The sequence below is a fragment of the Octopus sinensis genome, linkage group LG9 (assembly GCF_006345805.1).
Source record: "Octopus sinensis linkage group LG9, ASM634580v1, whole genome shotgun sequence".
NCBI classification, from domain to species: Eukaryota; Metazoa; Mollusca; class Cephalopoda; order Octopoda; family Octopodidae; genus Octopus; species Octopus sinensis.
The window spans coordinates 109,084,177-109,096,214 of NC_043005.1; the positions used below are offsets into that span (position 1 = coordinate 109,084,177).

The window sequence follows — 12,038 nt, forward strand, 5'->3', positions numbered from 1 at the left end:
TCTAGCTAATCTGTTTATTTATAAACTTTATATTTCTACAGTGAAACTCTAAATCTCAACTTTGAATGAAAAGAATGAGCCCTACAAAGACCTGAAGATAAGAGTAGAGTTTTAATCTCCCTCCTAAACTATACCTTTTAGTTTTGATTTGCTTCACTAATTAACTGATCTATTACAAAACTCACCTATAAACACTCATAAGGAAAAAATTTCTAAATCTCATAAACCTATAGATAATGCTTTTAATACATCTATTTCAGCTTATTTTAGTTTTATTAGATCGTGGTTTTTGTAACTTGAAGAGAATACCTAAAAATAATCTATTTCAAATTTGAATTTCATCTGGGACTGCAGCAATGATAAACTGATTGGAAATGTATTCTGAAAAAATCACAATTTTTCTGTATTTCCTTTGAAAAGATAATCATCAGGTTCTTTGATCAGATTTTACAAATAGCATTTGAAATAAACTGCTGGAAAGTAAAACAAGGCTCTAGGTATAGAAAATGGATGTAAAATGATTAGGAATAGCAAAAGCTATAGTGAATGTAATAATTTTTGTGCTAACTTTTATCAGCACCCATAAAAATATTAAGAACATTCAAATATGCATGTGCATAAATATAATATATATATATGTATATATATATATATATATATATATATATATATATATGTATATATATCCTTTAAGTTCTTTTATGGGCAGCATTTTGAGTACACATATAAAAGTTCCTCTTTTATTATGCCAGCTAGAGCCTAATGATACCAGTTTGGGGGGACTGCACTGAGCTGTGCTGATATAATGTAGGATGAATATAGTAATAGCGATCCTACTACAACTACTACTACTACTACTACTACTACTACTACTACTACTACTAATAATAATAATAATAATAATAATAATAATAATAAATAATAATAATAATAATAATAATAATGATAATAATAATAATAAATGCCTTGATGCAGTGCCAGGTAGTGGCTCTCATGGCTTCTGATCTTAACTGATTGGAAGTGTTATCATGTACATTGTTTTGTCTTGGTATAAAAGATGGGCTACAGCAAATATTCTGCTCAAAACCACAGATTTTACTTGTCAGTTGTTTGACCGTAACCAGTTGAGCATGACCCTTAGTGGCTGACAATATGTGCATCTCTGATCACGAATAGAAGTAGTCGAGGAGCATCATAGCCATGTGTTGAAAAAGAATTCTTGGGTGTTTGGATGATTCACCTCTGTAAACATGGGTGGTTCGTTCAACATCCTTAAACAATCCTTATTCAGGGATTTTTTGTTTGGGATGGGCTACTCAGCCACAAACTGATGAACTATAAAATGAGTCAGTGGGTAAGCATGTGGTGTAAATTTCAACCTGTTTTCTCGCCTTTTTCTCAGTTCAAAAACCAGTTACAGGCTTCCATTTGCCCTCCCTCAATTGACAGAATATACATTCTGTTACACCTCAGCTCAATATTTTACTAAATTTCCCTTCTAGGACATATATAAACACTGCTTCATTGTCCTTTAAAAACAAGTAGGAGTAGCAGTGGCTGTGTGGTAAGTAGCTTGCTTGCCAACCACATGGTTCTGGGTTCAGTTCCACTGCATGGCACCTTGGGCAAGTGTCTTCTACTATAGCCTTGGGCCGACCAAAGCCTTGTGAGTGGATTCGGTAGACGGAAACTGAAAGAAGCCCATCGTATATATGTATGTATATATATATGTGTGTGTGTGTGTTTGTGTGTCTGTGTTTGTCCCCTCAACATCGGTTGACAACCGATGCTGGTGTGTTTACGTCCCCGTAACTTAGCGGTTCGGCAAAAGAGACCGATAGAATAAGTACTAGGCTTACAAAGAAAAAGTCCTGGGGTCGATTTGCTCGACTAAAGGCAGTGCTCCAGCATGGCCACAGTCAAATGACTGAAACAAGTAAAAGAGAAAGAAAGTAAAGAGTAAGTATGTTCTCTTTTTCACTTTACTGGATAAATTCATTGATAAAGGGAACATTATCTTTTGTAACAAGCCTTATCCATTCTTCCTCTTTCCTGACCAGCCTTAAGCTAAGTTGCTTCTTTGGACCCACAATGCTTGTAATGAAATATGTTGTGGTAGGATTTTCATTACCGTTTGTACCGTTTTAATTAATTTTACTTTTAGTCACCCAATTTACAACTGTAAGTATAAATGTTTTGCCTAAGAGCATTGCTTGTATGTTTGGGATTTTCATTGACTTTTTAAAATTCTGTTTTTCATTTTAAAGAAATAAGGGTCATGTTTTTATGAAGCTTCTACTACTAGTAAGCACCTCTTCCTGTTTGCTTTGGGACAGTCATCTTACTACAAGCAAATGTTGTAAATGGCTATTTGCTAAAAACATGTAAACATTTAAGATGCTTATAGACAGCTATTCTTCTGGCCCAGGTAATGGGGCAGACTCACAAGTAATCTGAAAGCCTTCCATTAATAAATGGTAACAAAAGAAAAACAACTTATTTTTGTAAAATAATCCAGTCAAAAATTATTTCCTTCGCTTTGCTCTCTTAGGGACTTCCTTTTGCTTCAATATACAACAATAAAAAAGAGCAACAAAAACAACAACACCAGCAATCAAAAACAACTTCAATAAATTAAATAAAAAGTGTATTGGCATTTTTGTATGAAAGTTGATTCTCCTTTAAACAAATTAGGGTTTCCACTAAAAATAAGAATATTAAATATATAAACAAATCTAAGTTATAATGTAAAACAAAATCAAAAAGTATTAAAAAGATAAAATAGAATAAAATATCATAGAATTAAATAGAAAGTGAAAGTAGAGAAAAATAAGTGAAAAATTATCTCAAATCAATAAAAAAATTACCATAAGGAAAAATAGATAGGAAAAACCAAGATAGAAATACAAAATATATAACATATAAAAAGATAAATACAGTAATAAGGTGAAATCCTGAATTTAATAATATAAAAAAATAATAAAAATAAGGGGCAAAATGAATATGTAATAAAGAAGAAAATAAATGGTAACAAGCTAAAAATATAAAAGAATGTAAAGGAAAACATATAAAGTCATATATAAAAATTAAACAGTAAATAGAAATATAATATAAATATAATAATGATATTGGTATAAAATCAAATTAAATAAAGTCTAAAATGACAGCAATAAAAAATTTATAAAATTATAGAAAAAACACAGAATATAGAAAAAATATACAATATACTCAGATAAAAAAATTGTAAAATAAATTGAGATAAAATATATTTGATTAGAGAGAGAAAAATAAAAAAATTATATAGTCTGCATGCACAGTCATAGCAAGAAAATGCGGAGTTGGTGGTGGTGTTGTTTGTTGGAGCCATCAGGGGGCGTTGATGATCAACCATTAATGTCAGCAGGTATTAATAAAATGAAGGCTATGTACATGAAACAAATTAGCTAGGCGAGTGTTTCATGGCGGCTTTTGGCTATTTTTGGAGTCTCCTTTCTATTTATGTGTATATATGTGTCTGTGTGTATACATAAATATTTTACAATCTATATATGTATGAATATACACACATAATATATAAATATATGTGTGATTGTATGTATGTATGTATGTATATATATATATATATATATGTCTGTATGTATATATATATATATATATATATATATATATATATATATATATATATATATACATATATATGTCTGTATGTATATACACATATTTATCCTTTTAATTTTCTTTGCAAGTATTTCTTTACTGTTTTGTTTCTTTCCTTGTTAAAAATAACAGGGGCTGAGATGATGGAGAGAAAGAAGTGGGACATAGGGAAAATGTTAATGAAAGGTGCAGGGGAGTTGGAGAGTGTCAGAATGGCAGAATTTGTCAAATAGAAAAAGACATAAATAGAAGGATGACAGAAGGGTGACAGAAAGACCATCAGGATGATACCATAGTCCAAATGTATCTAACTGCTGTTTATCTCACTCACACACACACACACACACACACACATATTCACACACACACACAGAGACACACACACACCCCTATATGAGGTTTCTCATACACATGACATTTATGCATTTGTATATGAATACATACATGTCTTAACACATTGATCATATCATTATGTATGTATTTATATGTGTGTGTGTGTGTATGTGTGTGTGTGTGCGTATGTGTGTGTGCATAATAGTATCTAATCAGTGTATCAATTAACATCATCCTCATCGTCGTTTAACGTCCGCTTTCCATGCTAGCATGGGTTGGACGATTTGACTGAGGTCTGGCAAACCAGATGGCTGCAACAGGCTCCAGTCTGATCTGGCAGAGTTTCTACAGTTGGATGCCCTTCCTAATGCCAACCACTCCAAGAATGTAGTGAGTGCTTTTACATGCTAACGGCACAAGGCCAGTCAGGTGGTACTGGCAACGGCCATGATCAAATGGTGCTTTTTACGTGCCACCTGCACAGGAGCTAGTCCAGCAGAACTGGCAATGACCTCGCTCGAATGTTTTTTTTCACATGCCACCAACACAAGTGCTAGTAAGGTGACGCTGGTAACGATCATGCCCGAATGGTGTTTTTAACGTGCCATTGACACAGAGGCCAGCTTGTTGCTCTGGCAATGATCTCAATCGTATGGTACTCTAGCAATGGATGCCAGTCACCGAGTTTGATTTTGATTTCGATTTCACCTGCCTCAACAGGTCTTCACAAAAATCCAATCAATCTTTGAGTAGTATAAGTTTAATAAACTTCTTCAAATCTTTATCATTTCTAGAAAATGTTAGCATTTAAACAATACTTGAATCAGAGTGTTCTCTGTCATTTTGGTTAAAGACAGAATATAGCCCTCTGATTGTTTAGAACTAAACTCGTATTAGTTAATTAATTAATTAATTAGTTGATGTTATATGTAGCACAGTATTAGTTCTTATTAAGGGAGGTCATTTTCATATGGGTTCAACTAATAAAAACGAAATAAATTCATGGTGTATCAATAAACCAAGTTGTTAGTTAATTTGTAAGCTTAAATATGTTCTTTCATAGCTGCTTATTGATATGTACCAATATAATCGACCGAAATATCGTAGGACAATGTAAATAAGTAAATGGTATTACTCTTTTACTCTTTTACTTGTTTCAGTCATTTGACTGCGGCCATGCTGGAGCACCGCATTTTAGTCGAGCAAATCGACCCCGGGACTTATTCTTTGTAAGCCCAGTACTTATTCTGTCGGTCTCTTTTGCCAAACCGCTAAGTGACGGGGACGTATACACACCAGCATCGGTTGTCAAGCGATGTTGGGGGGACAAACACAGACCCACAAACACAGACATATACATATATATATATATACGACAGGTTTCTTTCAGTTTCCGTCTACCAAATCCACTCACAAGGCATTGGTCAGCCCGGGGCTATAGCAGAAGACACTTGCCCAAGATGCCACGCAGTGGGACTGAACCCGGAACCATGTGGTTGGTTAGCAAGCTACTCACCATACAGCCACTCCTTAAGCTTAAATATGTTCTTTCATAGCTGCTTATCGATATGTTCCAATATAATCGACCGAAATATCGTGGGACAATGTAAATAAGTAAATGGTTTGGCAGGAAAACTTTTAAAGGGTTGTATAGAATCATTCAAGGTTTTAAATGCATGTTGCTTTTGGTACTCGCTCTGGTTTGGAGGTGTTAGAGAAATTTTAAAATGCACAGAGTTCATGATTTCACTCAGAATGTCATAGAGGGTTGCTGCCCCTTGGCTGTATGTAAAGTATATCACTGGACGACCATGAGTGAATATCTCATGAGATAATGACGGATCTGAGTGGATATTTATATTTTTTATCCAACTTTGCTGCTGTCTGAGGTTTATGCACACCAGTACTCTGAAATCAGCTCATTTCGTTCCAGGAATGGTGACCTACAACATTTTAAATGTATCATTAATGGCATCCAATTCACAGGTCTTGGAGTGCCTAAAATGGTTATTGGCACAGTCCTTTTCTCCAGGTTCAGCAAATAAACAAAGTTCTGTGTTGTGTTTTAACACTTTTGAGTTGCAATGAGAAGACATGTGGCACCCTTTCATTACCAACCCGGCTGAAACCAGCTCTGGTTCTGAGTACAAATGTTTTGTTTTCAAAAGTTTTGAACAAAAATCTTCTACCAAACCTTAGTCCCAATTTATGTTCCTAACACCAGCTGAATGATAACTAAGTTATTTTACTAAATTCCTTGTTATATTTAAAGTAATTGAAAGAAGCACAGAGCATCTCAAAATAAATACAGTAACAAAAGGGTTAATGACCAGAGTGTACAGCTCATGATCATAAGGCTACGAGTTCGATTCCTGATGGTGTGTTGAGTCCTCAAGCTAAACACTTCGTTTCCACTCCAGTCCACTCAGCTGGCAAAAATGAGTTGTACCTGCAACTGAAAGGGACAATCTTGGCACAATCCATGCCAAGCTGAATCTCTCTGAAAACTACATTAAGGGTGCATGTGTCTGTGTTCGGCCACTTGCACATAAATTTCAAAAACAGGCTGTTCTTTTGATCAGATCAACTGAAGTACTCATTGTCATAGCTGACAGAAAACCAGGCCTCTATGCTGCTACATAGCTTAAACTTTATGGCAGTTTACGACACATTTTATATCAACATATTTAAAGACTCCGCCGGTTACGACAACGAGGGTCCCAGCTGATACGATCAACGGAACAGCTTGCTCGTGAAATTAACGTGCAAATGGCTGAGCATTCCACAGACACGTGTACCCTTAACGTAGTTCTCGGGGATAATCAGCGTGACACAGAGAGTGACAAGGCTGACCCTTTGAAATACAAGTACAACTCATTTTTGCCAGCTGAGTGGACTGGAGCAACGTGAAATAAAGTGCCTTGCTCAAGGACACAACGCGTCGCCGGGAATCGAACTCACAACCTTACGATCATGAGCCGAATGCCCTAACCACTAAGCCACGCGCCCTCACTATCAACATATTAGTCACTATGTGATAGTGTAATGTGTGAAGGTGCCTGGCTCAGTGGTTAGAGCATCGAACTTATGATCATGAGGCTGTGAGTTCCAATCCTGGACCAGGCTGCATGTTGTGTTCTTGAACAAGACACTTTATTTCACATTGCTCCAGTTCATTCAGCTGTAGAAATGAGTTGCAACTTCACAGGTGCCATGCTGTATCGACCTATACCTTTCCCTTGAATAACACTGGTGGCGTGGAGAGGGGAGGCCAGTATGCATGGGCGACTGCTGGTCTTCCATAAAACAACCTTGCCCGGACTTGTGCCTGGGAGGGCAACTTTCTAGGTGCAATCCTATGGTCATTCATGACCGAAGGGGGTCTCAGATAGTGTAATAAGATAAGAATTGTCTCTTCTATAAAGTGGGTGGTTGCTCCACTTGTATGAAGCTGATATTTCTCATCATTGGAGGTAGTGAGGGGCAGAGTATCTAATGTGAAATAAGAGTGTGGGTTGGCAGAAAAGTGGAAGGTGGGACTGAGTATCTGGGTGTGGATATAGATATGAGATGTGAACCAGCAGAAGTATAGTATGTTGTATCTGTGCTTATGGGAAAGAATTTTTATTAGTATGAAGAAGGTCTGGCTATGTTTGCTGCTATATTCATGCTGAAAAAGGGTTTAAACCATAGGAATTTTTTATAACTGTACATTCATAAGAAGGTCACTCTGTTGATTGTCAAAACACCTCAACAATGCCAAAGTTATTGATGTTATCTGGATTTCTACTCGGTGAATCTGAATGACGATTGAAGGTAAAGAGTGTAAGGAGTCAGAAGAGGAACAAGTAGTTCATGAGAGTACAACCAGAAAAAGGGATTTCTAAAAGTGCCCTCACTCATGCCAATGTACAATTTTCTATCTTTGCATTACTCTTTTACTTGTTTCAGTCATTTGATTGTGGCCATGCTGGAGCACCGCCTTTAGTCGAGCAAATTGACCCCAGGACTTATTCTTTGTAAGCCTAGTTCTTATTTTATCAGTCTCTTTTGCCAAACCACTAAGTTACGGGGACATAAACACACCAGCATCGGTAGTCAAGCAATGTTGCGGGGGGGGGGGACAAACACAGGCATACAAACATATATACACGCATGTATATATATATTTACTTTACTTTTACTTTATCCCCGTCTGTCTTGATAGACAATGGGTTGCGCCAAGGGTGGGGCCTACTTTGATGATGAGCAGCGTCTGCTGTGACTGAACAGTCCAATTCTAGAGTGGCAGTCCTTGGTACAGTTGCTGCACACGAACATCGATGGGTACGTGTGGGGTGTTGCTGCAGTTGTCCTCCTCCTGTCCCACCTGTCCAACCACAGCTGTGCTCTCCTCTCCTCAGCCATGGAAACGCCTTTCCTCACCGTCCGACGCCAGGCAGAGCGGTCAGCAGCTGTTTCCTCCCACGTGTCCACACAGATGTTGGCAGTCCTCAGGTCGCGCTTGCACACGTCCCTGTATCGTAGCTGTGGACGTCCCTTGGGTCGGGATCCCGTGGTGAGTTCGCTGTACAGGATGTCTTTGGGCATGCGACCGTCCTGCCTGCGGCAGACGTGTCCGAGCCAGCGCAGTCGTCTCCGCACAAGGAGGGCATACATGCTTGGCATATTGGTCTGTTCCAGGATGACTCCGTTTGGCACTCGGTCCTTCCAGGAGATGCCAAGGATCCGTCGAAGACACCGCATGTGGAAGCCGCTGAGGTGGCATTCCTGCCGGGTGTATGTTGTCCAGCTCTCACTGCCGTAGAGTAGGGTGCTCAGCACACAGGCTCGGTACACTGCGATCTTGGTGGTTATTGTGAGCATGTTGTTTTCCCACACTCTCCTGGAGAGCTTAGCCATGGCAGCAGCAGCCCTCCCAATCCGTCTGTTCAGCTCCGGCTCGAGGGACAGGCTGCTGGAGACCGTCGATCCCAGGTAAGTGAACTCGTTCACCACCTGCAAGCTGTGGTCGCCGACACTGATGCTGGGGACCCCTCCAACGTCCTGGCCCATGATCTCTGTCTTTTTCAGGCTGATGGTAAGGCCGAACTCTTGCCTGCCAAGAGTATATATATATATATATATATGGCGGGCTTCTTTCAGTTTCCATCTACCAAATCCACTCACAAGGCTTTGGTCAGCCTGAGGCTATAGTAGAAGACACTTGCCCAAGATGCCACACAGTAGGACTGAACCCAGAAGCATGTGGTTTGTAAGAAAGCTACTTACCACAGAGCCACTCCTACACCTATTATTACACATATTACATTTCTCTTATGGCAAAACGAATCTTTTACATTCAAGTCTGTTCTTTTTTGCTTAAATGTAGCTTGAGTGTAGGTAAGTATATAAACTCATTTGAATTACAATAGTTATCCCTCCTTTCACGGTTTGTTTCAGATAGCTTTTTGATACAAGGAAATATAACTGCAAAAAAGAATCAAAACTGGATTTGTACACTTGTCTTTCTGGGAAGGTGTATTTTCTGACTGATTATATTTCACATCCTGTGAGAAAGTAACTCACTTGCTGTGAGGGCATAATATGATTTATAAAAATCCCCTCATTTCTAGAACCACTACAAAAGACATATGATCTAGCACAGAAACTTATCGAATGCAGGAAATAGAGGGCATAAAGGAATCTTCAATATATTTATTCAATTCGTTCAATAGACCAGCAAATTATTCATTAACAGATTCCTTACCATTCCATTTATTTACTAAACCTCTTTATTACTGAAGCACAAATATTCCTCAATTTATTGTGTTGTACCAAACAAACATATTTATGCTGAAATACGCTATTAAAATCTGCTTCAATTAATTTTAAATTACTGAGCAATTTGGAAAGATTTAGTAAAAATGCTAATGATTTGTTTATGGTTTTATGAAAATGAACAAAGCTTTTTATATAAATCGCCATGAATAATTATAATTTCAATAGAAGCTCTTTAAGATAGCAGGTTTTTATATTATAGAACTATGGGTGGTCCCAGGTGGGTTACTCTTGAATAAAGTAGTATTTTGTCTTTTACATGGTATCTAAAAATGTAAAAAACAAAATACTACTTTTGACGGGGAATTTTGGTAGAGCTACCAAAATTCCTTCACACTAAGCACCACATGATCATTTGAATGATATTCCTCATAGTGGCTCTATATACAGAGATTGATGACTAATTCTTCCACAAAAAAATTTCCAATATTGAATGATATATTTCATATAAATCCTTAAATCCTTAAAAATGTTTTAGCCCAAAGGCCGCGGCCATGCTGGGGCACCACTGCTGAAATAGGCTAAATTTTAGGATGAAACGTCTTTCAGTAAAGGTAAGATACACAAAGTGAAAGTCTTGATCAAAATATTGACTTTAATCCTCTGTCACTGAAAGACTGAAAACCTGCCCCAACAGAGCTGACAATAATGATAACAACATGAGTGCAGAAGAGAAAGGGAAAAGAGGAAATTTATTATACACTGGTTTAAACTACACATTGTTGCTACTTAATTTACTTAACCAAATTTCCAAACATTAAAAAAAAATTATAATTAGGGAACAGCAATAAATAGGGGTCATCTGTAGATATGACAAGTCTTTAAGCTTTTAGCATTCAGATTTCTCTGTCAAATGTAATGCTTATATATTCACATTGTTTTGATTTAATCATGTATTATCGTAAGAGTGGCTGAGTAGTAAGTAGCTTGCTTACGAACCACATGGTTCTGGGTTCAGTCCCACTGCATGGCACCTTGGGAAAGTGTCTTCTACTATAGCCTCAGGCTAACCAAAACCTTGTGAGTGGATTTGGTAGACGGAAACTGAAAGAAGCTCGTCGTATATATGTATATATATAAATATGCATGTGTGTGTATATGTTTGTGTGTCTGTGTTTGTCCCACCAACATCGCTTGACAACCGATGCTGGTGTGTTTACGTCCCCATAACTTAGCAGTTCGGCAAAAGAGATCAATATTATAAGTACTAGGCTTACAAAGAATAAGTCCTGGGGTCGATTTGCATGACTAAAGGCGGTGCTCCAGCATGGCCACACTCACATGACTGAGGCAAGTAAAAGAGCAAAAGAGTAAAAGAGTATCTTGTAGCTTTGAGATTTCAATAATGTGTTTATTTTTAGAAAGACATTGAAGGGTAGGTGGGAGAGGCTAGAGCTGGTCACTTTGAACATGAAATAGGTAGAATATTTGGGCCAAATTTGGCCAGTTTAAATGCTAAAGGGTTAAATAGGAACAAAGTCTTTAGGTCATCAAAAACAATTAAAATTTTGATCAAAGTTTGAGACATGATTTTCAAAATGTTTTGATTTGTTCTATCACCATTTCTGCACAATAACATAAGCAACAACACTAGCAAGAGTGAGGCCTCTGTATAGTCACTCAGCCTGTTATAAATAGCAACCAAATCACACTCAAATCCCAATCAGCTGAAATGAAAATAATAGTAAGGACACCGTAAATACTAAAGTTCTAGATACTACGAGGGTAAGTCAAAAAGTAATACCATTTTGTTTAGGACAGGTATAATTACCAACACAGGAACATGTATCATACATCAAAATGAAGCTGGTCCTCTGTGGACCACATCCCTACTTCTCAACATAGTCACCGTTTCTCTCAATAGCAATGTTCCACCTTCAAATGAGAGCCCCATAAAATTCTGTTGACTGTTCTTTGAGCCACTTCTTCTCTACCTCCACACTCATCAAATTTAGCGCCTTCAAACTATCATCTCTTTGGCCCCATGAAAACTGCAGTGAAGAAGTGGCTCAAAGAACAGTCAACAGAATTTTACGGGGCAGGGGTAGATGCTCTCATTTGAAGGTGGAACATTGCTATTGAGAGAAACGGTGACTATGTTGAGAAGTAGGGATGGGATTCACAGAGGACCAGCTTCATTTTGACGTATGATACATGCTCCTGTGTTGGTAATTATACTTGTCCTAAAAAAAATGGCATTACTTTTTTACTCACTTTTGTAATATAAA

At 37.5% G+C, this 12,038-nt stretch overlaps 1 long non-coding RNA gene across 1 annotated transcript in view; it reads right to left on the reverse strand.

Annotated features, from left to right (window-relative positions):
• Positions 1 to 11,678, reverse strand: part of LOC118764731 — a 22,841-nt gene extending 11,163 nt beyond the window's left edge. Inside the window, exon 1 of the long non-coding RNA XR_005000534.1 lies at positions 11,532 to 11,678. This is a non-coding gene — a long non-coding RNA (uncharacterized LOC118764731). The remainder of the gene's footprint in view (positions 1 to 11,531) is intronic.
• Positions 11,679 to 12,038: the final 360 nt, after the last annotated feature.